The following is a 27,436-nucleotide window of genomic DNA, read 5'->3' as shown; positions in this document are numbered from 1 at the left end:
TCCCTGACCCCAGAATACAAAAATTATTCTTTCCTTTTTTACAGTGCCCAAACATATGCAAAGTGTCCCGCAGTGCCTGCCAGAATTCACAATCTAAAGTCCTGATACTACAATGACTTAGGGTACATCTACACTACACCACACTACAGCTTGGATAGACATACACACACTAGTTCTGCTTGAGCTAGCGTGCTAAAAACAGCAGTGTGGCCATAGTGCCACGACTGGCGGCTTGGGCTGGTCACCTAAGCACATACCTAGGATCTTGGAGGGGATTGCGCTTGGACGGCTACTCTGTGCTGATGCCCAAACCACCACCACACTTGCTATTTTTAGGCTTTAACCTGAGCAGAGCTAGCACATGTAAGTCTACCAGAGCCGGGAATTACCCCTCCAGTTCCAGCGTAGATGTGCCCTGAGTATAAAATCCTGGTGCCACTGAAGTGAATAGAAGTTTTGCCATAGACCTCAATGGGGTCAGGATTTCATCTTTACATATTGTGGGGCACATCCTCAGTTTATTTAAATTGACAACTGACATGTCTGTGTGTAGTCTCATTGAGTTCAGTAGGATTACTCATACACGGAAAAATGTTAAACACCTGCACAGATCTCCCCGCACGACTGCAGTTTAATTTCTAGAGATGGTCACACACATACACAAAAATGGTCATTAACAACACTGCCCTCCTTTGTACAGCACTTTGAAACCTAGTGACAAAAAGCACTATTGAAGAGTTAGGTGCTAATCTCCTGTCTCATAGATTGGAAACTCCTTGATCTTTTTGTTCTGTTTTTACAGCACCTAGCACAATAGGGTCCTTGTCCACGACTAGTTCTCCAAGGTGCTAGAGTTATGCAAATATTTTTTTCCCCATTTTGTCCAAAAATTTTCATGATGTTTTTGGTTTTTCAACAACAAAAGAAAAGGTTTAAAATAATTTGTTGTGAAAGATTTTTGAATTTTTTTCTTCAATTTAAAAAAAAAAAAAAAAAAAGCATTTTGGTGAGGGGAAAAACCTCACTTTCCTTTATCTTGATCCCAACACTTTTTTCCAGTGGAAAAAAGAAACTGCTTTTTTTCCTCCCCATGAAATCAAAGGAAATAATAAATAATGACATAATAATCATTTAAAAATCCAGACAATTTCAACCAAAATGAAAACATTTCCATTAAAAATATTTTAATCAAAAAAGCCATTTATCATAAAAAACATTTTGTTGAATGGTTTTTTTTTTTTTTTTAAACCAACTCTAATTTCATGTATGACATGACAAAAGGGGGGCAACAGATCACTGGGTTGGGGATGGGTCACAGAAAACACGGGTTACAACAAGAGGATCATAGAATTAACTCATCTAAAGTATAGCAGTTTTACAACTAGATAGGTAAAAATCAACAGTGTCTTTGACTTCACAGGATTCCTACCTATTTGCATTTGTCCCTTAGGATATAACCACCACTGGCATTATTTCTCCCTTTCAGCTATGATACTGAATCAACGAGTGATGTCATCTCATTGCATCACGTGAGTAATAGATTCCACTTTATTTTTTTAATCCTCAAAACCATAAATGCTCATGTCAAACCAAGAATGTAGCATGCAATTTGCAATGGGTGACCAGCTGAGCAAGGAAAATGTAAGACATGGGCCAGAGCAATAACAAGAAATACGGAAGCATCTTGATTATGCAGGATACTGGGGGATGGGATAATTGGGCAAGCTGCAATCTTGCATGGGGATCAAGGCTCTTATTTTATTTGGCTGCATCCCAAATACCCTTTACATTTGGGGGTCGAAGGGGGAAGCCTAGGGAGCATGCAGGAAGTCTCTCTATAAGCTATGCTATGGAACAAATCAGCCAAGTAGTTATCTAGCTAAATATTTGTATTGCTCCTGGTTGGGCTTCTCTCAAATACAGAGATTGTCAGCTCTTTGGGGCAGAGACTCTTTTTGTTCTGTGTTTGTACAGCACCTAGCACAATGGGGGCCTGGTCTAGACTGGGGTTCCTAGGAGCAACTTCAGTATTATTATTTAATAATAATGACAATGCTCTGGCCCCTCTAATGATGAAAAAGTGCTAGCCAAACAACACAGACAGATTTTACTCACAAGACCTCTGTAAGTGGTATGCCTGAGCTGCCTCTCTGGTCGTAGCCACATAAATAAGAGATATCGGGTCCCTGAGGCTATGTCCTGAATACAGTCCAACTAAGTAGAGAATAAGCTACACTGTTACTTAGGGCAGGTCTACACTACTGCTTAAGTCAATCTAAATTACGTGTGAAAAAGACACCACGCCATGCAACACAAGTTACAGACATAAGCACCGTCCACACCGAACTTACGTCAGCGGGAGACGCTCTCCCGCCAACACAGCTTCCACCTCTTGCGGACGTGGAGTAATTATGCCGACGGGAGAATGCTTCACCAGGCACGCTACAACAGCGCAGCTGCATCTGTGCAACTGTGCCAATGTAGTGCTTTCTCCCTCCTAGGTTGTTTGCCATCAAGACATTCCCTAGGGAAGGCTATGTCCACACTGTTGTTACACATCCCATTTTTCAGGGCTGATGGACACAAGCCTTTGACAGTAACACTCCCCAGATAAGAATATTCCCATAAAATGAGGGAGGGGGGAAAAAAGGTGTGATGGATGGGTTTGGAGCAATGACAAAATAATACAAATCTTTTCTAGATCGAAAGTGTTTTGTGTTTGCCTGTGTGTTAGGACTGAAAAGGATTGCCAGCTCTCATGATTTCATTGTGAGTCTCACCAGGTGTTTTTCTTAAAGCCCCATCTCCTGGAATCAAGTGATCATCAAAGAATCTCAGCTTTCATTTAAAAAAAACTAGCCATGTTCCTAGCCTTCTTGATTGCAGAGAAAACCCTGAAAATATGAACCCGAAAGGCTCCAAACATCAGAAACCAAACAGAACTCAGACTTATTCATTTTAAATCTCATGATTTTTAAGGCACACTCAGGATTTCTGCAGGGGTCTGACTCAATTAAATGGCTGTAGAGTGAGGTGATGAAGTGATGGAGCAGGATTTAAAGACGTGCTCCCCAAAACAGACAGGCTGAACTGGTTTTAGGTGTTAAGGGAACAGATTATCCCACTCAGACCCTATAGATTTGGGGGGATGGGGGAGAAGAGGGTCCCACAGGCAGTATCAATATCCCTGGGTGGAAGATGGAAAGACCCCAGTACACTTGACACATGTATAGGCTGTTTATTGTTTTAAGATCTTCTTCCTCTGAAGTGCTTTGGTTTCTTAGAACCTCCCTCCTGGAGGTAACAGAACTGGAGGGGTTGAGCCTATATCAGGCCTGCTGAGATAATCGTGATTAGTACCTGGGTCTATTATAGGAGTGGGTGGGTGAGGTTCTCTGGCCTGCGTTGTGCAGGAGGTCAGACTAGATGATCATAATGGTCCCTTCTGACCTTAAAGTCTATGCGACCTGAGCCCCCAGCTGGGCTTTTCAGACTTCAGCAGGCCTTGTTCTGAAGGCTGAGCCTTTCTCTCTGCTCTGTCCCCAGTAGGGAGCATTTAAGAAACTCACCTCTCTGTGGAAGGAGGCATGAGAAAGAGGGCCGTGGGTGGACTAGAGAGAGAGCCGGTCACAAGACAGCAGTGAGCCTTGTTATCGTCCTCAGCCAGGGAATGTTACCACTGAGGATGGACCCAGGACAGCCGATTTGTGGCATCGTTAGGCTTTCTTGGGGAAAGCTGCAATTGGATGCGCTTGCACGCACACCTCTCCCTCTGAGAGCCCATCTAAAACTAGCTGTCCTAACAAAGCACATGGATAAGACATCACACACAACATCCTGCACCTTGCTACACCCACAGAAACACCCCTGGGGGAGCTCTCCTGGCCCTGGAAGGCTTGGACCTGTTGCTAACTCGCATTGATTGGGATATAGGCAGTGCAAGCTAGGAGGTCAGAGCAGGAGTGGTCAGGAGTCAGGAATCGGAGCTGGGGTCAGAGCTGGAGACAAGGCAAGAGTCGGGGCTGCACCCAGCTAGGGATACTTGCTCAGACAACTTCCTGTGTCTTCTTTTGGCTTAAATGGTGGATCTCAGACAATCAGAGAGGCTGGGCGTCTCCTCCAATCAGGGGCTTTGGGGGTGTTGCCCATGATGAGCAATGGTCCACCAGCCTGCACTCCCTGCTGGTCCCAGCAAGCTGCCAGGTGGTGGCTACCGTCTGAGGAAAAACTGCCATACCTGGGCTCAAGCCCTGTGATTCCTCACGTCCACCCTGGTGCAGCTCCACCAGTGAGAGTGGAGAGAAGTTACAGAGCCAGTTTCTTCCACGGCCACTAAGGTGTAACTGGCAAAGCACTTATGCTACTTAGCCTGCCTTTGTACTGTGCAGAGGTTGGGTTGATAAGTGTTAATACATTCATGTCTTGTTCATATTACTGAGAGAGGCCATTACCCAATAGTCTAGGTGCTTCTACAGCAATAAAAGAATCACATCACAGGTAATTTAAACAAACCACCCTAGTCCAATCAACATAACCCCATAAAAAAAATCCAGCAGTTCAGCCAGAGCAACGGAACATAGAAATACTCAAGCCTGCCTCAAAACCCCTCACTATTTTCCAGGACGTTAAGAATATCTACAGTAGGCAAGGAGCTAAAAATGGCTTTTTAAATTTGTGTATATATATATATAAACACACACACACACACACACTTCTTTCCCTCTAGACCATTTCCAGCACACAGACACTCACCAAAGCACCACAAAGCATAAACACTAACAACACACCACCACCCTTCGAAAGCTATCACAGAGTGATCTGGTTTCCCTTCCTTTCCCTTAAGATAAGGTCTCCGAGGGATTTTTCAAAAACTAAAACCGCATTTTTCATTCCGCGATTCCATTTCCTCATGTCCAGAAATTAAAATCAAACAAGAGTAAAATGTTCAACAGATAAAAAAAAAAAATTCCAGCAATCCTAAGAGCTCTTGGGCAGACACTTCAAAGAAAACATCTGGGAACTAATGTGGGATAAGAAACATAGCTCGACAAAGAGCCGTTTCTTCAACTCTTGCTAGCTAGCAAACCGTGTGCTTTATTGGTTTAAAACCCAGGGCAAACATGAGAGCAAGCTCTCTAAGCATCACAGACGCAGACACAAAGCAAGGGTGTTATGCTTAGCTCGCAACTGGATTTGTCTCTGTTGTGACCTTTACAAAGAATGGCTTTGAAGTTTGGGAGGGTTCAAGTTTGGGACTACAGTTGGTATTCGAGTTCCAGACAGCATTTGTCAAGAAGATTAAATTATTATTCACATTCTGAAACACTCACCGCTTGCTGAGTGTCCCCAGCCTCTGTTGCCAGAAGCTAGGAGTGGACAACAGGGTATAAATCAGTCAAAGATTGCCTGTTCTGTTCATTCCCTCTGAAGCACCTGGCATCGGCCACTGTTGGAAGATAAGATCCTGGGGTAGCTGGACCATTGGTTTGACCCAGTATTGTTGTTCTTATGGTCTCTCTTCTTTGCTTTTTATTTAAATACACGTGTCAGCTTTTCAGACTGTAATAATTCCACAGGGGCAAGGCTTTTCCAGCACAGGCTTATGCTGTTGCATAGCTCAACCCAGAGCCTTTTTTCTATCCTTTAAGGCTGTTGGTGCCATTGACCACAGTGTCCTCCTTTATATGGCCCCGGCAGAGAAGGGAGTGGATGGCGGTGGTAACCACAGCCTGGCTGTGATGCAGATGGAGCAGGGCCCCTCTTCCCTCCCAGCTGGCAGGCAGGGCACCAAATTAAGCACTCACTTGTAGTAGATTGCATAGATCTTCATAATCTGACCCTCCCTCTCCTTCCGGCCCTGCTCTGATGGTCATGGAAACAATTAACAATGCTGACATTGAAAGCACCATCCACCTCAGAGCCCATTGAAAGGAAGGAGGCAGTTCGCGCAGTTGGGCTATGGTTTCGCACTCTTTGCAAACCTAGCCAGACTCCACTGCATTAGTTATACTCGCTTCACGTTCTGAAGATGCAACCAGGGATTCTCTATAACCGTAACAACGACAGACAAGCTCATTTTGTCCTTAAGAAAGCAGAGATGCTAGAGAACAACTGAGAGGTCTGCCAGCCCCTCTTCAGCCTGTTCCTCAGCCATGCTTTGGGAAACAGCACAGTAAGTGATCTCCTGCCGGGTCCCTACAGACAGAGCTCCGAGCAGCTTTGCTCTTCAGTAAGCATGCTCAAGAATTTGAAGTCCTGAATCACCGGAGTATCTCAGCCGTCCCTAAACAGTTAAGTTCCCAATCACAGGCTGAGCACCCCTTTCACTCTGGCTGACCATTCTTTACCACAACGTTAGCTGCAGCCCTCAGATCTGCTCACACCCAGAGCAGTCAGTGGCTGAAGATTTATCTGAGTTCCAGTTCCCCCACTCTCACCGCCTCCCCAACCCATCAGGCAGACCCCAGTAGTTTTGCAGAGAGCCCAAAACATTTTATGAGCTTCCTCTGTTTGCAGGGAGTTGTATGTTTAATAATTGCACAAGAGCTGCCTTGAACCAATGACAGGCCTTAGTGTGACAGCCTGTGCTTTGTAAGTTACAAGGTAAGGTGCAGAGTGAAAATTGAAATCATAACAGAAGAGGCCTAGGAAGGACCAGTTGCTCTTTGTCTTCCTTCTTCCCGCCTTTCATGTAACATGCCATATACCAGGAAAAGGCTCACATTCCATTCTCCTATGCCAATGGCTAACCTGTAACTAAAGTCATGCACAGATACAAGAACGAAAACTGCACAGTGAGCGTAAATCAATATGCCCCATTTGGGTACCTCTCACAGCACAAGTGTTGCCCTGCAGAACTGTAAACTGTTCTGGACCCTAGCTGCCAAACAAGACCATATCAACATATAAGAGGAGAAGCCCAGTTTCCTTTTCTAGCAGTTGTTGACTGTTGACCCCTCCTCTGATCTGAGAGGGTATATGGTTTTGGGTAAAATGTAACCTATTTGCTAAGCGTGCATATAGAAATAATAATGGATGTTACTGAAGCTGTAACAGCAAGTAGAAGAACCAAAATATATATATTAAAAATAGGCTTGGCTATAGTTTTAAGTATGAAGCGTGAAGGGTTGAGGAAGGCCCTGCAGAAGCTGGCAGTTTGCATAAGCTAACATAAGTAATATGTGCTTCACCTAATGTTGTAAAATTTAGCACTATGTACCTTGCAGTCTGTTTCTAATCTTCATGGTTTCAGAAGAAATGCTTGAAAACGTGAACCTAAAAAACACAGAAGGCAGACACAGAGAACCCAACACTGATTATTTTCAAGCCAACCTCATGATTTTGTGGGGCTTGACTCATTTTATTTAACACTTGGGGTTCACAGTACTATTAGTCTCATGTTGCAGTTTAGGAAACTGAGACACAGAGAAATTAAGTGCTTGACCAAGGTCAAACAGCAGTTGTTTGCAGAGCTGGGAATAGAACATGGCAGTCCTGCATTTCCACCCCAAGGTCTCCTGAAGAAAGTCAGAATGGTGGTGGAATCCTGAACAGCTGATGTCAGGAGGCTGTGCTTTATCCTGAGTATTGGCACACAGGCATTCCCCCCCTCACAAGCCCTAGAGTGTACTGGGAGATGCGCACAAGCGTCTATTCCTACTGCTCATCTTCAATTGGTAGCACAAATTCCACCTGCTGTTAATTATTTGCATTCCATCAGTGCCCGGAACCCTCAGGCGGGACCAAGGGGATCCCACCATGCTGAGCGCTGTACAAACACGTAGTTCGAGAAGTTCACTATCCCAAGGAGCTTATGGTCTAAACATCGAGGCTGTAGAACATAATAAAGAAGAGGGAAGATAATCATGACAGTAATGGGAATCCAAACCTGCATATACTATTTGCTAAATGTACAACGCAAGAGCTTTGTGTGATTCTTCAAATAAGATAAGCAGCCAAGTGATACTAAAAATTCTCTAACAAGCTATCAGCTAAGCCATTATAAGGCAATTTAGCATAGACACGGCACTAGAAATAGATGTCCAGAAAGAGAACAGGGAGGGCATCCCATGAATATATGGTAAGTATCTGGCCCCCCATTACCACAGTACCTAAAGGCCAGACAATCTTTAGTGCATTTATCCTCACAACACCCCTCCTAGATAAGGAGGTATTCTTACGCCCATTTTACAGGGGGCACGGGGAGGAACATAGACTAAGAGACTTACCTAAGGTCATTCAGGAAGAGCAGGAGCGAAGAGAGCTCTCTCAAGTCCCAGGCTGTCACCCTAGCCACTAGACCATCCTTCTTCTTCCTCAGTACCCAATATAGATAGATGAATAATGGGCAGCTCAGAAGAAGGCGTGAAAAGGTTGTGGGAAAAGCGAACAGAAGAGGCTGCCATGGTTGGTGGAGTAGAGGGAAGCAAATCACACAGAGGGGAGATAGGAGGGCAGATAGGCAGGTGTGGAGACAAATTGCAAGAGGCCATGAAGGGAAAGGACTAAATGTTTGCATGCGGCATAATGAAGGGGGAACGGGTGAAAGAATCACAGGGTGCAGACATGATGAAAGTGATGTCAGGAAGGTGATTTTGGCAACAGTGCTTTGAAGGGAACTGGCACAGGCAGGGGACTGAGAGGCTATAGGAGAAGAGGAGGCTGAAGGAGATGAGCTGTGAAAGGAGCTATTTTTAATCAAGTCCTTCTGCCTCCCTTCTGCCTCACCCCAGTTGTGCACTTGCCATGCGGTGCAGCCCTGGCATGTTTGATTGATTTGGTGTTTCTTCCCCTCCTCGTGTTCTGGCACAAGACCAAGCTGCTGGTTTTGTGTAACTGAGAGCTGGGGACTTAGCAACAGATCAAATGGAAGAACGGCTGTTGTGTGCAACTGCCCATCCGACCATGCTGGCTCCAGGCTTCGGACTGGAATAGACAGGAGTTACTAGATCTCCTGGACCTGTGGGGAGAAGAGGCTGTGCAAGCACAGCTACGGACCAGCCACAGAAACGTGGAGATCTATGAGCAGAGTGCACAGGGAATGCTGGAGATGAGATACAACAGGGACTAGCAGCCGTGTCATGTGAAGGCCAAGGAGCTGCGGCAGGCACACCAGAAGACCAGGGAAGCCAACGATCAATCCAGTCCCAAGCCACAGACCTGCCACTTTTACAAAGAGCTGCATGCCATCCTTAGCGGAGACCCCACCACCACTGCACACACCACTGGGGATACCTCTGAGGCCCCTGGTATGAAAAGCAAGGATAATAAATCCGGGGCCACATCCCTGCCCCCACCACTCCATCCCAGGGAATAAACACAGCTTCATACACGCTGACCTGTGAAAGCAATGGTTGGTGTGTGTGTAGCTGAAATGGACACGGATGCTCTTTCCCCTTCGTAACGTCTGTTCTATTAATTTATTAAGTTTCTTATGTATTTGCTTTAAAATTGCATGGGGGGTAGAAATTGCATTGTTATAGGTATTGTTACAGAATAAAATTCTATTTGGAATATAATTCATCTTTATTTGTTCACATCATATGCTGCAGAGTGCCCAGTAGTTCTGAAAGCACCCACTTACTTGTTACTGTGTAACGTGACACAACTCTTAGGAAGAGTGACCAACAAAATGAACAGGTCATTGACAGTGCTATATTCACACATGGACACCAAGCGTTACACAATTCTTAACAGGTCCCAAAACAGAAGGGCCAAGTAGAACACAGCACACCACAATGTGTTACCATGGGTCACTGTTAAAGTGCTCTTTTACAGCTTCCCTGAGCCATATAGCTCCGTGTTGAGCTCTTATAATAGTCCTTGTGTTAAGCTGTTTAAACTCAGCAGCCAGCTGCGCTGCCTCCACAGAAACTCTCCCCACTTTTGCTTCACAGATATTATGCAGGGCAGAGCAGTCAGCTATAACCATTGCGATATTTTTCTCACTGAGATCTAATCTTGTGAGTAAACAACGCCAGCGACCCTTCAAACAACCAAAAGCCCATTTCGTTGTCATTCTGCACCTGCTGAGCTGCTAGCTGAATCTTTCCTTGGCACTGTCGAGGTGGCCAGTGTACGGTTTCATGAGCCAAGGGAATAAGGGGTAAACTGGGTTCCCCAAGGTCACCATTAATATTTCAGCATCACCAAGGGTAATTCACTGGTCAGGAAAGTCCCTGCTTATAGCTTTTTGAAAAGTCCTGTGTTCTTAAAGATGCGAGTGTCGTGTACCTTCCTTGACCAGCCAACACTGATGTCAGTGAAGCATCCTTGGAGATCCACCAATGCTTGCATAACCATAGAAAAGTAGCCGTTTCTGTTGATATATTCTGTGGCAAGGTGGACTGGTACCAAAACAGGGATATGCATGTCTTTCATTCCTCCAGCGCAGTTCAGGAACCCCACTGCTGCAAACCCATTGACTGTGTGCTGCACGTTGCTGGGAGCCACAGTCCTATCTAGCGGCAGAGGGTTAATGGTCCTGCATACTTGCAGGACAATCTCCCCTCCCCGGAGTGTGTGTTCCAACTCCAAAATGATTTCCCACTGACCAGTAGGGTGGGGCAAAAGGGGGAAGTATAAAGAGCAGGCAAGGCCCTCTAGCTCAGTTGGGCGGGAGCTGTGGGAGGAGAAGGATGCCTCTCCCCCACTGCTGGGGCTTGAACCCAAGCTGCATGGGTCACTGAGGAACTGCCAAAGCTGCCTGATGCCTGGGATGAGGAAGAACCTAGGCCACCACTAGCCTTTACCCCAGGGAGTCTGATGATCCCAAACTTCAGGTATCCCATGGGGAGGGGAAGGTAGGAAGTAGCTCAGAGACAACTGACTATAGTCTGGCTCTGCTCCTGACCAAGCAATGGTCAGTGCGTTTCGGCTGGAACCCCACTAACCCAGCAGTGGAACACTCCACCACTGTTAGGGTCCTAGGCTGGAACCTGGTGAAGTAGGATGGGGCCGGGTCCCCCTATCCCTTGCCACCAAACCCTGGTGTGGGAGATTTCCCCACTAGGCCTAGAGGCCTGTGTTTGGTGCTCTCCCCTGCCTGTGAGCCCCTAGACTGTCCTTGGTGCCCGGCCCTGCCTGAGGACCAGGGGAGACAGACTGCTCACTCGCCCTACCCTGCCTGAGGGCTAGGGCCCCAAGACAGCTAATTCCCCATTTTTGAGACTGTCTTCTTAGGTGCAACAGCAAGGGGTGTGTAGCCTCCCTCTGAGACAGACAGGGAGAAGGGGCCCTGATGCCCTACAGGCTCATAGCAAAAAAAGTTTCTTACAAAAAATGCACTGAGTAATGCAGTCTGACACAGCACATTTTTGGTTTCATAACAATCCCACACTGCAAAACAAACTCTAGCTGGCAGGGTGTATGTTGTACCATTTGGGTTTAAAAACCAGAATGGCTCTTTCCCCCTAAAGTTCTCTGCGGTAGCCACTGGAGATATACACAGGTGCCCATTTGAGAACCAGTTACAATCCCAGCTGCTAGTAAGTTGACAATCCAGATCACACACACTGGACAGAAAAAAGAAACAAGAAATGTCTGTCTCTCTATTGCGGTTACACTGAGGGCAAAGTCTTGTACTTAGTTGCCTTCAGAGATTTAACCCTTGAATTGCAATGAGGGGGGTTGGATTTTCATTTCTCTCTTTAGCCCAGGGTCTGTACACTGTGTACTGAGGAAATCAATGCTTGTATTGCAAGGGAGCATTACAATGAGATGGGGAATAGAGAGGGGTCTGAAGAAAACACACACGCACTCGGTAGGTACATATCCTTCTTTCAACCCTGCCCTAAAGCTCTGATTAGCAAGGAGGTGAACGAACTCTGACGCATGAGCAGTATGTGTTTTCCACATGCCTTTCTAGAAATGATTATTGCAAACATGCCAAGAGACCTGTTGGCTTGTGAAAGGGGTCAACAGGAAGGACAGTTACTCTGGCACCTGGGTCTGGATCAATGGGAGTTAGACATCAAAATACCTTTAAAAACGTGGGCCCCAGTTCACACCCCTTTTTGCTTGTATGCAGCATTAACACACTAAAAACCACCTTCAGCAAACAAGGACACTCCACCAGAGAAGTAGATCATGGAACGGGCCACCCAAATACCCTGAGAGAATCTGCTTCATAGAATCATAGAATCATAGAATATTAGAGTTGGAAGGGACCTCAGGAGGTCATCTAGTCCAACCCCCTGCTCAAAGCAGGACTAACCTCAGCTATATCATCCCAACCAGGGCTTTGTCAAGCCTCAGCTTAAAAACCTGTAAGGATGGAGATTCCACCACCTCCCTAGGTAACCCATTCCAATGCTTCACCACCCTCCTAGTAAAAAACTTTTTCCTAATGTCCAACCTAGACCTCCCCCTGCAACTTGAGACCGTTGCTCCTTGTTCTGTCATCTGCCACCACCGAGAACAGCCTAGCCCCATCCTCCCTGGAACCCCCTTTCAGGTAGTTAAAAGCCGCTATCAAATCCCCCCTCACTCTTCTCTTTTGCAGACTAAACAGACTAATACAGAAATAAAACCCCATCCATCCACATACCCCTAGTTGTCACCTACCACCCCACACTGGAACCCATATGGGGTATCATCAAATATTTATAACCCATATTCAATGGGGACCCCATCCTGAAAGAAATCTTTCCTGAACCCCTTCTTGTGGCTGTCAAACACTGGCTCCTACACATTCCTATCACAAACTGTGGTATACTTCATCTAGTGCACTAAAGGCCCCAACAACAATTATGGGGGTGAAACCAGAAAACCACTACACTCCCAAAAGAACTTACACAGGAAAATGATAAAAAGATAAAACGTGGCCTGTCACCTGTGGGTGAACACTTTTCACAAAGCAATCACTCTATGTCGGACCTATTAGTTCTCATCCTCAAAGGAAATCTGCACAACGCTTTCAAAAGACAAGCCTGGGAGCTTCAATTCATTACTTTGCTAGACACTAAAGAAAATGGACTGAACAGAGAAATTGTATTTATGGCTTATTACAACAATCTATAACCCACTAACACCACTCAACCCCAGCTCCCTTCCTTCCTGCTCCCCCCATGACTGGAGGGGTGTTATCTAACCACTTCACCTTGAATGGTCCCATGAAATATGTGACAACTACTTATGCCAAACAATCTGTTACATTTTATATTTAGCTGTTTCCCAGACCTGTAGAAGAGCTCTGTGTAAGCTCGAAAGCTTGTCTCTCTCACCAACAGAAGTTGGTTCAATATCACCTCACGAACCTTTCTATAGGCTTTTTGAGGGTTGCCGTAGAACTGAATAAGAAATTACATCCTGGGTATAGAGGATGTCTCAAAAAAAAAAAAAAAAAAAAAAAAAGGGACTAGAAAATGAAGATCCTTCTCTGTTCAATACTGTAATTTTCTGTGGTTGTTTCTACCATTTGATTCATTTAGAGATGGAGGGAAAAGTAGAGAGGGAGAATTGGGATTCCCCCCACCACAAAACTTCCCCTTTTTTTTTTAAATGTAAAATTCAATGTGTTTTAACCAATTTAACCAATGTGTTTAAAAGTAGAGAGGGAGAATTGGGATTCCCCCCACCACAAAACTTCCCCTTTTTTTTTTAAATGTAAAATTCAATGTGTTTTAACCAGTTCTATCACTGGATGAAAAATAAATGGAGGGAAGAGGAAATTCACTGAAATTTGCTACAAAAAATTCCCATTTTTCCCCCAAAACTTTGACATTAAAACAAATCTCAATTTGCTCTAGTTTTATCCCTGTTAAGTTCTGTGGCACTTTTTTTTTTTTTTTTTTTTTTAAAGGCATGTAGGCTTTGACCCTATAAAATAGTACAGATCGTGCTTGTTTGATGTGGTCTTGAGAAAAGAAATGAAGGAAAGAAAGAATTCAGAAAACAGAGGAAAAGATGGCACAGAAGGAGAAATAGGAAGAAAAAATAATCAATTTCTAGTAATACTTGATTTCACGGGCAATGTCATATTCATTGGCATTGGGATTCAAACATTGGCTCCAGAAAACTGAAGGCAAACATGACTCTCAACCAAATACGGGCTCGGTACTTCCTTGTGTATCTTGGAATAATTTTATAGTTACACGTACCGCAACAATTTTTTAATCTATGCAGCCACCTGTACCACTAGATATCCAAAACCAGAGTCGGAATCCTCGTCAGAGCCAGGAAAAGGACAAGACATCTCTCTCCTTGCTAAACAATTTGTTATAACACTGTACATTAGTTTCCATCTACACCACTTTAACCCTTTTCCTTCTGTCGACTCTACCAGGATCATTCCAGAGCCACACTGTGCTGCTAAACCTGTGTTGCTAAACGAAGAAACACAGGATCTATCATCTCAAAAGTGAGCAATGATCCATGTATTCTACTAATTAGCAGCCAGTACCAGATGCACTAGATGCAAGTGCAAAAAACCCATTTCCAGTTAACTGAATAACCTGTACAGAGAAGCTTGTCAGTTACTAGATGCAAACTCTAATGCACGAGGGTTTATATATCCTAATACATTTACCTTATTTAATTCAATTGTGAATGTTCTGATTATCTATATAAATGTCCCATCCGTCTTTGAAATCGTACTAACAACTTGACCTTGATTACATCTTGTGGCAATGAGTTCCACAGACTAGTTAACATTCCTTAGGCTACATAGGCATTCCACTGAAATTCTAGGGCCAAGACTATATGAAGAAGGGCTGGGCTTTCTCCGCAGCTGGATTCAAGCATTCTGAGAACTGGAAAGGCTGTGCACCCTATGCCATGAACTGATCCCAGTTTCTATTAAGAAAGCAACCCCATTTGAGACTGATGGAAGAGAAACAGTAGCAGAATTGCTAGGTGATTGAACAATCGGGAGATTTGCAAGAAGAAAGAGAAGTTTCTTCAAACAAATGGAACATTATAGCAAAGGCCTCCAGGGAAGGCAGCGCTCTCTCTCTCTCGCTTTCATCTTTCTGGCAGTTAATTTTGCTTTTTAGATGACAGATTGTGCTTACTCAATTGAAGATTCCTTCTGTAAAGCGATCCCTGTATAATTAGGACCTGCAGACATTGGGGCAGTTCCCAGCAACAGGCCATTCCCAAAGCTTCGTGCTCTGCCCAGAAGCTACAATTACATTTTTAAAGCCTGCGTTGGGAGGGGGAGAGGATAAGACTGTGTGGCAGGGTAGGTTAGGTTGAATTTGTTACCAGGAAAAGATTACAGAGGTTTCAATCGGGCCTTATAGCCTGAGCCCTCAGGGTGATATGGGTGTCCAAATCCTAGTGGCCACCGTGTGGCTAAATCCTTCTGGCTCCACAACCAGTCCAAGAGTCTGGCCCCAAATCACAGATAACAGCAGATTCTTTGCGCCTCCTTGCTCCATGCCAGACATGGGGTTGGGCAGATGGGCGCGCATTCGCCCTGACGTGGCCAGGTGGTCACTAAGCCAACTGCCTCACTCCCCCCCCCCCCCCTTCCATAGTTCACCCACTAAAATCCTTCCAGTCTGAATCTGAATGGAGTTGCAGCTGAATTTCCAGAAGGGCTGGCCACAGGATTGCCTGGAAGGCCGATGGGGCATTGCTCCCAGCCATTGTGTGCTGGGCTCTGCGATGGGGCTGGCAGCCCCCACACTAAGGAAGCTGGGGGAGTGACGGAGAGACCAGCTGCTGGAAAGCAGAGAGGCCAAAACCACTGTGACGGAGCGATCTATAGGGGAGGGATCAGGACTGCGAGTGAGACTTGGCCAGGAGACAAGGGCCTGATTCTCCCTCACCCCCGCTCCGGAGGGAAAAACTGGATTTGGAGAGTATGTCTCTGCAATTAAACAGCCCCTTAGCCCGAGCCCCAGTCACCTAGCACAGCCAGCCGTGGGTGTCTAAGTGCAGTGTAGACATCCTCTGAGAATGCGCTGGAAGGTCTGCGCTCTCCCGGCACAGGCTCTGAACTTCTGAAACTCTGCAAGCAGAGGTCTGGGGCCACACCCTTAACTGCAGGGAAAACAACCAGGGAAGATAGGAAATGGCCCAGGGTGGGTAAATCTGGAGCAGTGGCCAGAAGGAAGTGAGCGGCCCCTCACCTCTATGTCGTGAGCCAGGACCTGGTGGAGAGGGAAGCCCAGGTCTCTCCACCCTTTCCTCCTTCCTTGGCCAACTGAGAGGTCCCAGAAGACTCTGAAGGGGCAATGAACTGAGACTTGGTTGCTAGGCCCAGCTCGGGCCACTAGACTGACCATTAGACTAGCTGGCCACCGAGTAAAGCCTGTTACAGACCCCCATCCCTTTGTATCCATCTGCACCAGATCCTTGCACAGTTGGCACCATTTTCCCACCGCATTGGTTCTCTCTTATTTCTCCTTTCCCATCTGTTCCTTCCCCCCCGCTTCTTGTCTTTCTTCTGTGCATCTGTTCTTTTTCCCTCCCGTCTTTTTTTGCTCCTTTATTTTCCCTACTCTGATTCTTTTCCTGCCCCTTCTCTCCTCCCCTCAATTCTGCTTCCTGTCGACTCTAATAAGAGCTACAAGGGTATATCTGAAGCCAGAGTATGCCTGCATCCACTCGCTCATCAAGTCCCATAACCCAGAAGGCAGAATGGAACTATGGAGCAAACCCACAGAGGCGCGTGATTATTTGTAAAGAGATCAGCATATGGACACAATTTCCCCTCAAGCAGTGGTTGAAAAGTAAACTATATAGGAGCATGGAAGAGGTGTCTCTGGGGTTGGTGCATGTCCTGATTCATACAGAGGTATCCTGCACCTGCAAAAATAGACCAGCAGGCTGGCATGTGCAAATAATGAGCAAATACCCAAAGGAAGGAAGGGGTTGGCCAATGCAACGTTGTAGAGTTGCAGGCTTGGAAGGATTCGATTTTATTGGTAAATATCAACTCCATCACACACAAATCAACAAACAAATATTTCCCTTGGTAATAATCGATATTTACAGAAAGACAAAGTGAGAAAAATCCTGTTTGAGCACTCAGAGTTGGATTTAAGCCTATTTACTTTGTATATTTTGACATGTGATGTTGACAAATTGTGTTTTAACAGTTATAAAAGCTTAAACTTTTTGATTCTCAACGTCTACTGTCATTAATGACTGTCTGACCACTCTATTGCCTCCCCCCCCTGCCCCCCGTCTCCCTTCCCAGCTTCCTTGCCGTAGCTGTGAAATTTTAAATTGATAAAAATTGAACAAAAGGCTTAAAAATAAAACATCAATATTCTGATAACCCCCCAAATACTGGACACTGTGGCTCACATCTTGAGAGAAACAGCTATAGACACCTCTCCTCCCCTTCTATCTAGAGGACTTATCTGGCCCCCGTTACCATAGTATCTGAGCACTCATGATCCCCTTGGGAGGCAAGGCAGAGCTATTATCCCCCTTGTACAGCTGGGAAATGAGACACAGAGAGGATAAATTCTTGACCAAGGCCACATAGGAAATCTGTGGCACAGCAAGGAACTGACCCCATGTCTCTAGCTAGCATCCTAACCACTGAGCCACCCTCTCTCTCTCTCTCTCTCTCTCTCTCAACTCAGTCATGCAGCCCTTCTCCCACTCGTTCACATTGCCTTGACCACTTCCCCTCCCATTCATGTTGCCTCTCTGTCGCAACCCCAGCACTTCTTGACATGGAAGAAAGAGCCCCAGGGAAGTCCTTTTACTGTATTTTTGTCTGGCTTTTAATTCAGCAGCTGGAAACAAGATAGTGGAGAGCCAGTGACACGGGATCAGCCCTCTGCGACTCTCCAGCACTGCTTTCCAGAGCACAGGTAGAGAGAGGCTAGATTAAGGGTTCCCACTGTTCAAGAATATTTCGATAAATAAGAGACGAAGGGCCAGTGGGAAGGCCAGGGACACCAGGAGCTCAGTGACACACTGGTCCCCAAACTCTTTTGGTGGGGCACCTGACCCAAACTCAAGCTGAGATTTTCAAGGCTGCCAATAGGATTTAGACACCCTTTGATTTTAATTGGAAACGGGGTGTGCAAATCACGGACAGGGCTTTGAAGATTTCTGCCTGCCTGGCTAACACTCTGGCCCCTCCCACCGTAACCTACATGCTGTAAAGAACCATGTGTGATGTGCAATGATCTAGACCTGCCAGGAATGTAAAAAGACCATGCACCCCACCCGACTCATGATGGCGGCAGAGCTTGCCCAGGAGCGGCATGGCGTGGAGAATGACAAGGGACAAATGAATAGCCACTTCTACAACTGCACACATGACCCCTCTGACATGAAGGAAGGCAAAAGCAGAACATATGTAGGAGCCCTGCCCCCCTCTGTGGCCCTGCCCCTGCTCCTCCTCCTCCTCTCAAGACCCTGCCCCCAGCCAGACTGAGGGGTGGGGACACAGGCCGGATGCTGCTTTTGGGCATCCCAGCACCACACCCAGGGCAGGTGGAGAGTTTGGAGCTCCTCACACAGGCCCGGGCTTCCTTGGTGGCTATTACCCTGGCCTGACTACAGCTTCTGCCTGGCCTTCTGGGGGAAGAGGAGGAGCATGGGGCAGGGCCAGAGATGGGGGCAGGACTCCTGCATGTGTCCTGCTTTTGCCTTTTGAAAGGGTGGTCACCCTACATGAGAGAGAGGCTGTCCTTTCCACTTGGTGAAGATGTGTGATGGCTGCCATCTTGGCCAGCAGTCTAGCCCCAGAACTGGGGAACCTTCAGCTCTAAAAGCCTAGAGTCACTACAGCTTGAGCAAAACCCTCCTACTTAAGGAACGTGGGTAATTATGGGGATAAGTTAATGATAGAAAGGTAAAGGAGACGTCATTTGATTTGTAAAAAACTAGACTTGTAATTTTCAAATGGTGTCACCCTCTGCAGTTGGTGGAAATTTTGATCATACATTGTCATTGGAAATAGGTTGAGTTGGGTATCATTCAAAAGCCCTCTCTCCCACAAACACAGTGGTACCAAATGGGACAAAATCTAGAACAATTCTACAGATATATATTTGAGAAAATGTTTAAAAATCAACTTTTGAAATTATACTTCAACACAGGCACGTCAAACATGCATTCCTCACAAAGTAAAGTTGTGGCTCTCAACTGACAGCTCTGTGTTTTCAGTTAACACTCAGAACATGATACCTGATTACATTTATAGTAATCTTTGATATTAAAAAAATGTCAGAGTTCTTCAAGTTAATTTGCCATCATCAAGAAAAAATAAAAAGTTCAGTGGTATTCATTATCAGCTCTGTTTATTATGCTAAAAGACTTGTCACGAGGCACTGGTTAAGGTATCAGCATCCAGCCAGAAATTACTGGAATCCATCTGCAAATGGTATGCACATAGTTACATAACATAATTATATGTTTAAAAGCAGACTGATGTGTTTGAAGTCATTTCCCAAAGTGTACAGGACTTGCAAGACCAGTTCCACATATCCAGTGTACATTCCACTCTCAGTGACCTAGTGCGCATGATGGAGACCTGCAGTATCGCAGAATGGATCAAACAATTCGATGAAGTTGAGTTGGCCAACTTTCGGGATAGCGCAGTGATACACGAAGATCCTTGAGTCTGTGCTGCTCTTTATTCCATCTGTCAGGACTGCTAATTAGACCTTGCACCCCAAAACACTGGAAGACTTAGTGAAATACATTTTTGTTTCAGATTTAACCAACTATTCTGCTGTGATTGCCTGGGACCCTCAATGAAATAAGTGGTGTAGAAAAGCCTGACCCTGATACATGAGAGGAATTTTGACAAGGAAATTGGATAGTTAAAAAGGTTACCATTTCCCTTCTGTGCACTTGGTTCAGACGAAGCCCTCAAACTCAAAAACAGAGCAATGAAAATTGCTTGGCTGGGCATAACACAGCATCCAAATGCCGTTTTCCTAACAAACCCAGAACTCCAATGAATTTTGAATGAAACATTAAACATGGCTGAGATGACTTCCCCAGAAGTAACCAAGTACCATCTAGACTCATTAAAAGCCATGAAGGGGCAATTTTAAAGCTACAAGATGAGCTTACTCATGCTGGAAAACTGTTTGCATATGATGGATCAGAGTGCATCAATGTCATGATGAAAGCAGCTAAAGGTATCTCATCACTGAAGACTATCAGTCTAATGGATAATTTGTGTCATGACTTGCATGAAGCCTTTAAAACCCAAAGAATTATCCAAAGGCGCCATCAATCTATGGGCTTCAATCAAGAACATACTAAAGCTGTGCTTGCCTGTAAAGAAGAAAGTCAGAGCCAAGTATCAGGGACTATTACACAGCTAACTGCAGATGGGTCATTGTTTGCTTGTCTCCTGATTGTGTCCAGATCTCAATGTGATGTTGATTTACATGAGACTTGGGACCACGATCAATGTTAAAATATGATGGAACAACGCAAGTGCACCAGGCAAAAAGGCAAACTAATACACATCTTGAATGGTCTTCCTAAGTCAGTACCTACTGACAACGTGACCGGTACCTTATGCCAGCAGAGGTCTTTTAGTATAGAAATCATAGAATCGTATAACCATAGGATTGGAAGGGACCCCTGCCAAGATGCAGGATTTGTTGTATCTAAACCATCCAAGACAGATGAGTATCCAGCCTCCTTTTGAAAACCTCCAGTAAAGGAGCTTCCACAAACTCCCTAGGCAGTCTGTTTCACTGTCCTATTATTCTTACAGTTAGGAAGTTTTGCCTGAAATTTAATCCAAATCTGCTATGCTGTAGTTTGGACCCATTACCTCTCATCCCGCCCTCTGTGGCATGAGAGAACAACTTTTTTCCATCTTTTTTATGGCAGCCTTTTAAGTATTTGAAGACCGCTATCATGTCCCCCTTAATCTCCTCTTTTCCAAACTAAATATACCCAAGTTCCTTCAGCCTTTGCCCATATGGCTTGCATTCCATCCCTTTGGTCATCTTTGTTGCTTGCCTCTGGATCCTTTCCAGTTTCTCTACATCCTTTCTAGACATTGGTCACCAAAATTGGACACAATACTCCAGCTGAGGCCTAACCAGCACTGAGTAGAGTGGTACTATCTCCTCCCGTGACTTGAATGCTAGGTCTCTGTTAATGTAATCTAAAATTGCATTTGCTTTTTTTTGCAACAGCATCGCATTGCTGACTCATGTTGAGGTTGCAATCTACCACAACTCCCAGATCTTTCTCAGTAATGCTGCTGCCAAGCCAATTTTCCTCCCATTCTGTATTTGTTTTTTTTCCCTAAATGTAGCACCTTACATTTGTCTTTGCTGAATTTCATTTTGTCGTCTATAGCTCAGTTCTCCAATTTATCAAGATCCTACTGAATTTTAGCTCTATCCTCCAAAGTACTGGCACTCCCACTAGTTTTGTGTCTTCTGCAAACTTGATCATTATGCTCTCTATTCCTACATCCAGGTCATTAATAAAGAAGTTAAACATCACCGGACCCAGAACAAATCCCTGTGGAATCCCACTTGAGACCTCCCTCCAATCTGACATCATTCCATAGTTAATATTTGTTTGTGGTTGTTTAATCAATTATATATCCACTTATATCTATATAAGTGCCAGGTGGTAGCGCATCTGACCTATTTGTCCTGCTCACATTTATCATCAGCTCTGCTAAGCTGGCTTTTAAAATCAGAATCTGAAACCTACTAGCTTTCTCTAAGCCAACGCCGAACTCCCTTTGTCACACATGGAACTGCCCTCTTCCAAGTTCTAATTACTTCCTTCCAGGATTTCTTTTTTCCTGTTCACTACTCTCCCACACAAGTACTTCAATCACACAGTACAATGCTTTAACAAACAGAGCCAACCCAACACTCAGATGACACGTCCATGACTCCACAAAAATGAGCAATATTCACTCAAAGGGCCTCAGGGCCTCATCTCTACAGTCAAGAGTCTCCCTCAAACTCACATGAGCAGTCGCCCACTGCCTCCCCTTATCTCTACTCTAGATATAGGGCATCTGATTTTTAGTTTTAACCAATAAACACCCCAATATTAAAAAAAAAAAAAAAGTGTTTATCCAACAAATACCAGGAAAATATTGGAAATGGTGACTTGTATCTAAGGGCTCGTCTACACAGAGCAGTAATGCCGACTATGGGGGTGTGATTTCTAAAGCATACCAATGTGTTGTGCTTTAATAGGTCCATAAAGACCCTGCTGGTGCATACTAAAGATACCCGAGGCCACTTTTACTTAATGCTGCTTGAAACACTAGGGAACATTACAAAGAAATTACTCATTACAATATCTATATTACTTATTACTGTATACACAAAGAGAAATCCCACCCAAACCTAATTTTTGGACATCTACATAGAACTACAAAATTGCTAAAAATACCACCCCAATGAAATTAATACCCCTCCCCCGCCCCCCCCAAAAAACAAACCTCAAACCAGAAGCCCTATCTATACTCTCTCTCTAAGCAGATTTATAGTGGCAATGCAATATTTAAAAGCAATGCTCCCCGCACAGTTTTGTGTGTGCACAAGCGATACGACTACACAGAAAAAAACAACCAAACCCTATGGCAGCAAGTCTCAGAGCCCAGTTCTACAGACTTGGACTCCCAGGGCTCGCACTATCGCACTAAAAGTAGCCATGGTAAATGTTGGGGCTCAGGCCGCATCTCGAGCTCTGCAGCCTGGAGCAGGGTGGGTTCCAGCACATGAGCCTGCATGTCTACATGGCTATTTTTAGTGCTGTAGGGCAAGCCCAAGTCTGTAGACCCAGGCGCTGAGGCTTGAAAATACTTTCAAACGAGGGTTAAAAATCTAACAGTTGGCAGAAAGTTTGAAACCTCTCTGTCCTTCCAGATGGATGGAACCACACTGCATCAACCATCTCTTCCACAGGACAGCAGTCTAGAGTTAACTGTTTCAGGTAGGTCTCCTTCATGGTCTGGTCTCGGGGTCAGGTGGAGGATTGAGCCAAAGGAAGGAGGGCAAAGGGGGAAGCCACCATTATAAGATTAAAACAGAGCAGCCACCAGATGAACACTTAGGAGGGCCCACACTGACAGACAACGAACAGGTAGATGGCGTTTTGACACAGGGGAAGGGGATAGACACATTCATGGCTGTCCCCGCCTATCAGCCAGGCTGCTCCCACAGTCCTATTGAACATCCCAAGGAGAAAATTAATTTGCCAGCCAGTGAAGTCTCCACAATGCTATTCAAGGGGTAGGATGGCTGGAGAGGCAAACACAAACAGATTGGGTTTGCCAAACAAATCAGCTTAAAAAGTCTTTTCCTTCACAAAGGCATGGGGCTCTCTGAGTATCATGTGTCATATTAAATATCTTAAAACACGCTTATTGGGGGGAAAAAACAAATCCTTTGTTTTTATTGATCCATCTATCACAGCTGATCCTGGCAGGGGTTTGCTAAGTAAAGGCAGTAGCAACACCCAGCCTTCAGCCCCATCAGTGACCACAAAGGGGTGGAGGAAGAAAAGTGAGTGAAGAAGATATTGAATTGAACAAACATTTTAGAGGAAGATTGTGTTGGCAGCGGGGCAACAGCACCCAACTCACCCAGCCCCAATTGCTTTTCTGTCGTGCAACATCCTTCCTGTCAAGGAGAAGGACCGAGGCCCAAATTCTGTGCTCTAGCCCCAACTCTGTCACAGACACCTTGTGTGACCTTGACCAAGTCACTTACTCTCTGTGCCTCTGTTCCCCCTATGTAAAATGGGAATAATAAAACTCCCTTTTCCACCACCCTTTTCCTGCCTTGTCTATTTAGACGGTGAGCACTTCAGAGCCGGGCTCTCCTTACTATGTGTTTATACAGCACCAGGCACAATCAGGCCTTGATCCAGGTTGAGGCCTCTAGGAGCTACTGCAATCCAAGGCAAAAGCTGCAAGAGCATTAATACCCCCACTTCTAGGCTGGGAGAAACCCATCTGCACCCAGCAGGCACACACGTGCACACACACACACCACATCACCACCTTATCCCCTTTAGCTTGTTGAACATGGCAATTGACAAGGTTTTTATTTTCCCAGCCCTTCAGAGAAAAAGAGGCACTCATCATTTTACTCCTCACATCTCTTGTTCCTCAGGGAAGATGAGCAGCATGCGTCTGGAATGACTTGCGAGCATATGCAGCTGCATCAAATCAGAACCCATAAAGATTCAGGGCTGCTTGTCAGTGAGTCCAGGCCCTAGGATTTCAAGACAGACAGAGCCATCACTTGGGTCAGGGCTGAGACTGAAATCAAAACTTATCAGTGGCACATTTTAAACAAGAAATGAGGAGGATCAGATTTCTGAAAAATAAAGGGAAAGTTGCAACAGGCTTTATTTTCCTTGTATAAACCAAACAGATTGCATACTTGATTGCAATATGCATACAGATTGCATACTTGAGATTTCAGAAAAATAAAGGGAAAGTTGCAACAGGCTTTATTTTCCTTATATAAACCAAACAGATTGCATACTTGAGAATGAGCACTTAAGAGTCATCCATTTAATGGAAACTCTCTTTCTTTCTTTTTTTTTTTTTTAAATTTAAACTTTAAAAAACTAATTAATTTTTGCCTTCCACTCTGTTATTTCCAGTTCCCTCTTTTTATAGTTATATTTCTTTGCTTACCAATCAAGTCATTTTCCATTTGGCAAGGTCTGATTTATTCTAACCACTTCCATACCAAACATATTTCAGGAATGAACTGAAATGCAATGGGTTCCTTTTTTTGTAGCTTAACTTTTATTTACTCAACACTTTGCCCTATTGATCTCTTATATTTTTTGACCTCCAGAATAAATCAAGGACCTCAGAAAAGCTCTAAAAACAACACTGCATTAGTTCTGCTGCTGAAGAAGCAGAGGAGGGGGGCAGAAGAGATTAGTGTGTCTCCAGAGGCCCCCATATAAATAATGTCTATTATTTAATAAAAAAAAATTCTAAGAGCGGCGGATTACAATAAAAATGAATTTTTTGGAACCTGCACAATTTTCCACAATCGGGTTGTTTATAGTTCTAAAATAGGTCATATATGAGGCCTAACACGCTTAAAAGCCTTTGCTTTGAAACAACTATTGGAGAAATTTTTCCAAACAAACGAAGTGCGATCCCCCTCCTCCCCGCAGCTCTTTCAGTGTCACTTTCACAGAATTCATTTTGATTCAGGATCCCAACAGCCGAGTTGGGTACTTTTTATCAGGTCCACTCCAAAGCCATCATCAAGTGTCCCCTCGCCTCTCCGCCCACCACTGTTCTACAGGAGGCAGCCACTTTTTGACACTGCGTCTTTGAGATGTGGACACTCAACTTTCCAATATCTCAGGGGTGCTCTACTGGACACTTCTTCAAGAGCACATAACACAACTGAAAACAAAAGTGGCATCCCACATTTGGGAAGGGTTTTCTGCCACCACTGACTTTTCCCCTTGTCCATACCAGAAAAGGGCAAAGAGCATCTCCATTTTGACTCAGACACCTGCTAAGGCTCTGGTATAGCAAGCAGTTCGTGAAAACTGTTGGTGGGGGGACAATGCTGAATGCCTACATACACCCCCAAACTGTTTGCCACCGCTGAGCTCTCAGCCTGACTGCCAGGACAGCGGTGGCCTTTGTCTCTGACACATGCATCACAGACTTGATTGTGGATAACCTGTCACAGGGTTAAGAGCAAAGGGAGCCAATGCCAACAGAGATGGTAGTTGTTGGTGGCAAAGGCTCAGAGTGGAGCCTGAGCAGAGAATTAAAGTATTACAATAATTAACTGTGGTAGGCTGTGAACTCCTCACACCCTGTCATCAGACGGGAACTCCTCTGAGACCTATACATCCATGAGAGAGCCAGGAAGATGCTGCATTTCCAAGGTTAGGTCCGGAGGATGGCTCATCAGACCTACCACTTGTCTAGCAATGGAGGGCTGAATGGAGCTATCGGTGCTGGTCCTTAGTCAGCAGGACTCAAAGCACTTCTAATCCCTGCATTACTATCCAACATCCGTCGGAGGATACCCAAGTGCCATCTGAACATGAAAGCATTAAGCCACAACGGCCCTAGGAGTAACACAGAAGCTATAAGCCACATTTGACAGGTGGAAAAATAGAGACAGAGACCACAAGGCCAAAGCCTTCATGAAAGTGTCTGACTTGAGGTGCCTAGGAGTTTCAGGGGGGTTGAGAATCAAGCACTCCAATAAGAGGCGATGGAACCCTGGGTGCACAGCAGTCAAAAAAGGAGGCTCCCCAAATTAGTGGATCCTGAGGCACATAGGGGGTCAGGAGCTGCAGAAGCAGGACTAGAGCCCAGCTTTTCCCCCAACTTCAAGTCCATGATTCCTCCCAGCAAGAACGACCACCCCCTGAATGTTCTGAGTATCTCTCTGCACCCACAAACCAGCCCTGACATTCTCAGGTCTGAGCCACAGTCAGTTCAAAAGCCCAGCTAATGCAATACTACCGCATTAACACACAAGGGTCACACGTCATAGTGCCTCATAACAGTGTGGGGCAACATCATCTGGCGAAGATGCGGCGTCTCTCTGCAAAAACACAGGGTCTCTGCCCAGAGGACGAGCGGAAATAGATAGTCATTCCATTCTCCCAGCCTCTCTCCAAAGCAAAACACTTAACAGGATGCCACATCAATGCTTGATCTGACTGCACAGCAAGCCAGACCAATTATCTCTTCGCTATGAAATGAGTCGTGAGGGAGTGAGTGCAGAACAAGCCCCACCCGCCCTTACAGAGCCCAAATACAGAGATTTTCTGCTGCCTTAGCCAACAGAAATATTAAAAACTTACATGATCGTACTGAATAAAATATTCCAAATCGACAACATCTTTTTTGTTATAGCTAGGTACCTATAGTGCGCCCATCACCATATTAAGCGAGTGCTTTGCAGAGCTGTCCATCAAACACAGACATACAATAATTGTACTTTTATTGCCTAGCCCACTTCAAGAGTTTGGAAAACTAAGCCGAAGCATCAAGATTTACATTTCATTGTGTGCTCAATTCAATTCAAAGTACCGGGGTTCCCACAACATCATAACAGTTCCAAAGCTACAGTGTCCGTCTCCCCCCCACCACCACCACCACCACCACCTCTCAATGACCTTCATCTTTCTTTCAGTTCTCCTTTTGGAAACCTGCAGACTTCTGCAATGTGGAAGCAGGATGTAATTTGTCTTGAATCAAGGCCCTTTACAACGCCATGGTATTTCAGCCAAGCCCAGTCCAGCCAAAACGAACCCCAAGTTCAGAACTAGATGAAAAAAAAAAAAAAAAAAAACTCTTTTCCTGCAGGAAATTTTGACTTTTCATTGAAAACAGGTAATGGAAACATAGTTTGGCTTATAGCTGGATTTTTTTGGGGAGATGGACGCGGTTTTCAATGAAAAAAATCAGAAATTTGAGGAAAGCAGACATTTTTCATGACAATTTTCAGTTAGTTGGAAACCCGATTTTCCATCAAAAAAACATTTTGATGGGAAA

General features: G+C 45.0%; 1 protein-coding gene across 7 annotated transcripts in view; it reads right to left on the bottom strand.

The window, feature by feature from the left end:
- LOC137153378 (aryl hydrocarbon receptor-like) overlaps positions 1-27,436 on the bottom strand; it is a 107,031-nt gene that overhangs the window by 66,193 nt on the left and 13,402 nt on the right. For 6 of the 7 annotated variants that reach the window (XR_010919778.1, XR_010919781.1, XR_010919782.1 and 3 more), the window contains one exon: positions 26,866-27,206. The exons of the other annotated variant lie outside the window; for it this stretch is intronic. The gene's annotated coding sequence lies outside the window, so the exon portion shown is untranslated. Of the gene's footprint in view, positions 1-26,865; positions 27,207-27,436 lie in introns of those variants that run through there. 7 annotated transcript variants of the gene reach the window in all.

This window comes from Emydura macquarii, unplaced genomic scaffold (assembly GCF_026122565.2).
Source record: "Emydura macquarii macquarii isolate MOO-44397 ecotype Brisbane River unplaced genomic scaffold, CSIRO-AGI_Emac_v2 contig_1253, whole genome shotgun sequence".
NCBI lineage: Eukaryota > Metazoa > Chordata > Testudines > Chelidae > Emydura > Emydura macquarii.
The sequence above is the reverse complement of the archived record's forward strand: the minus strand, read 5'-3'. Positions and strand labels throughout refer to the sequence as shown.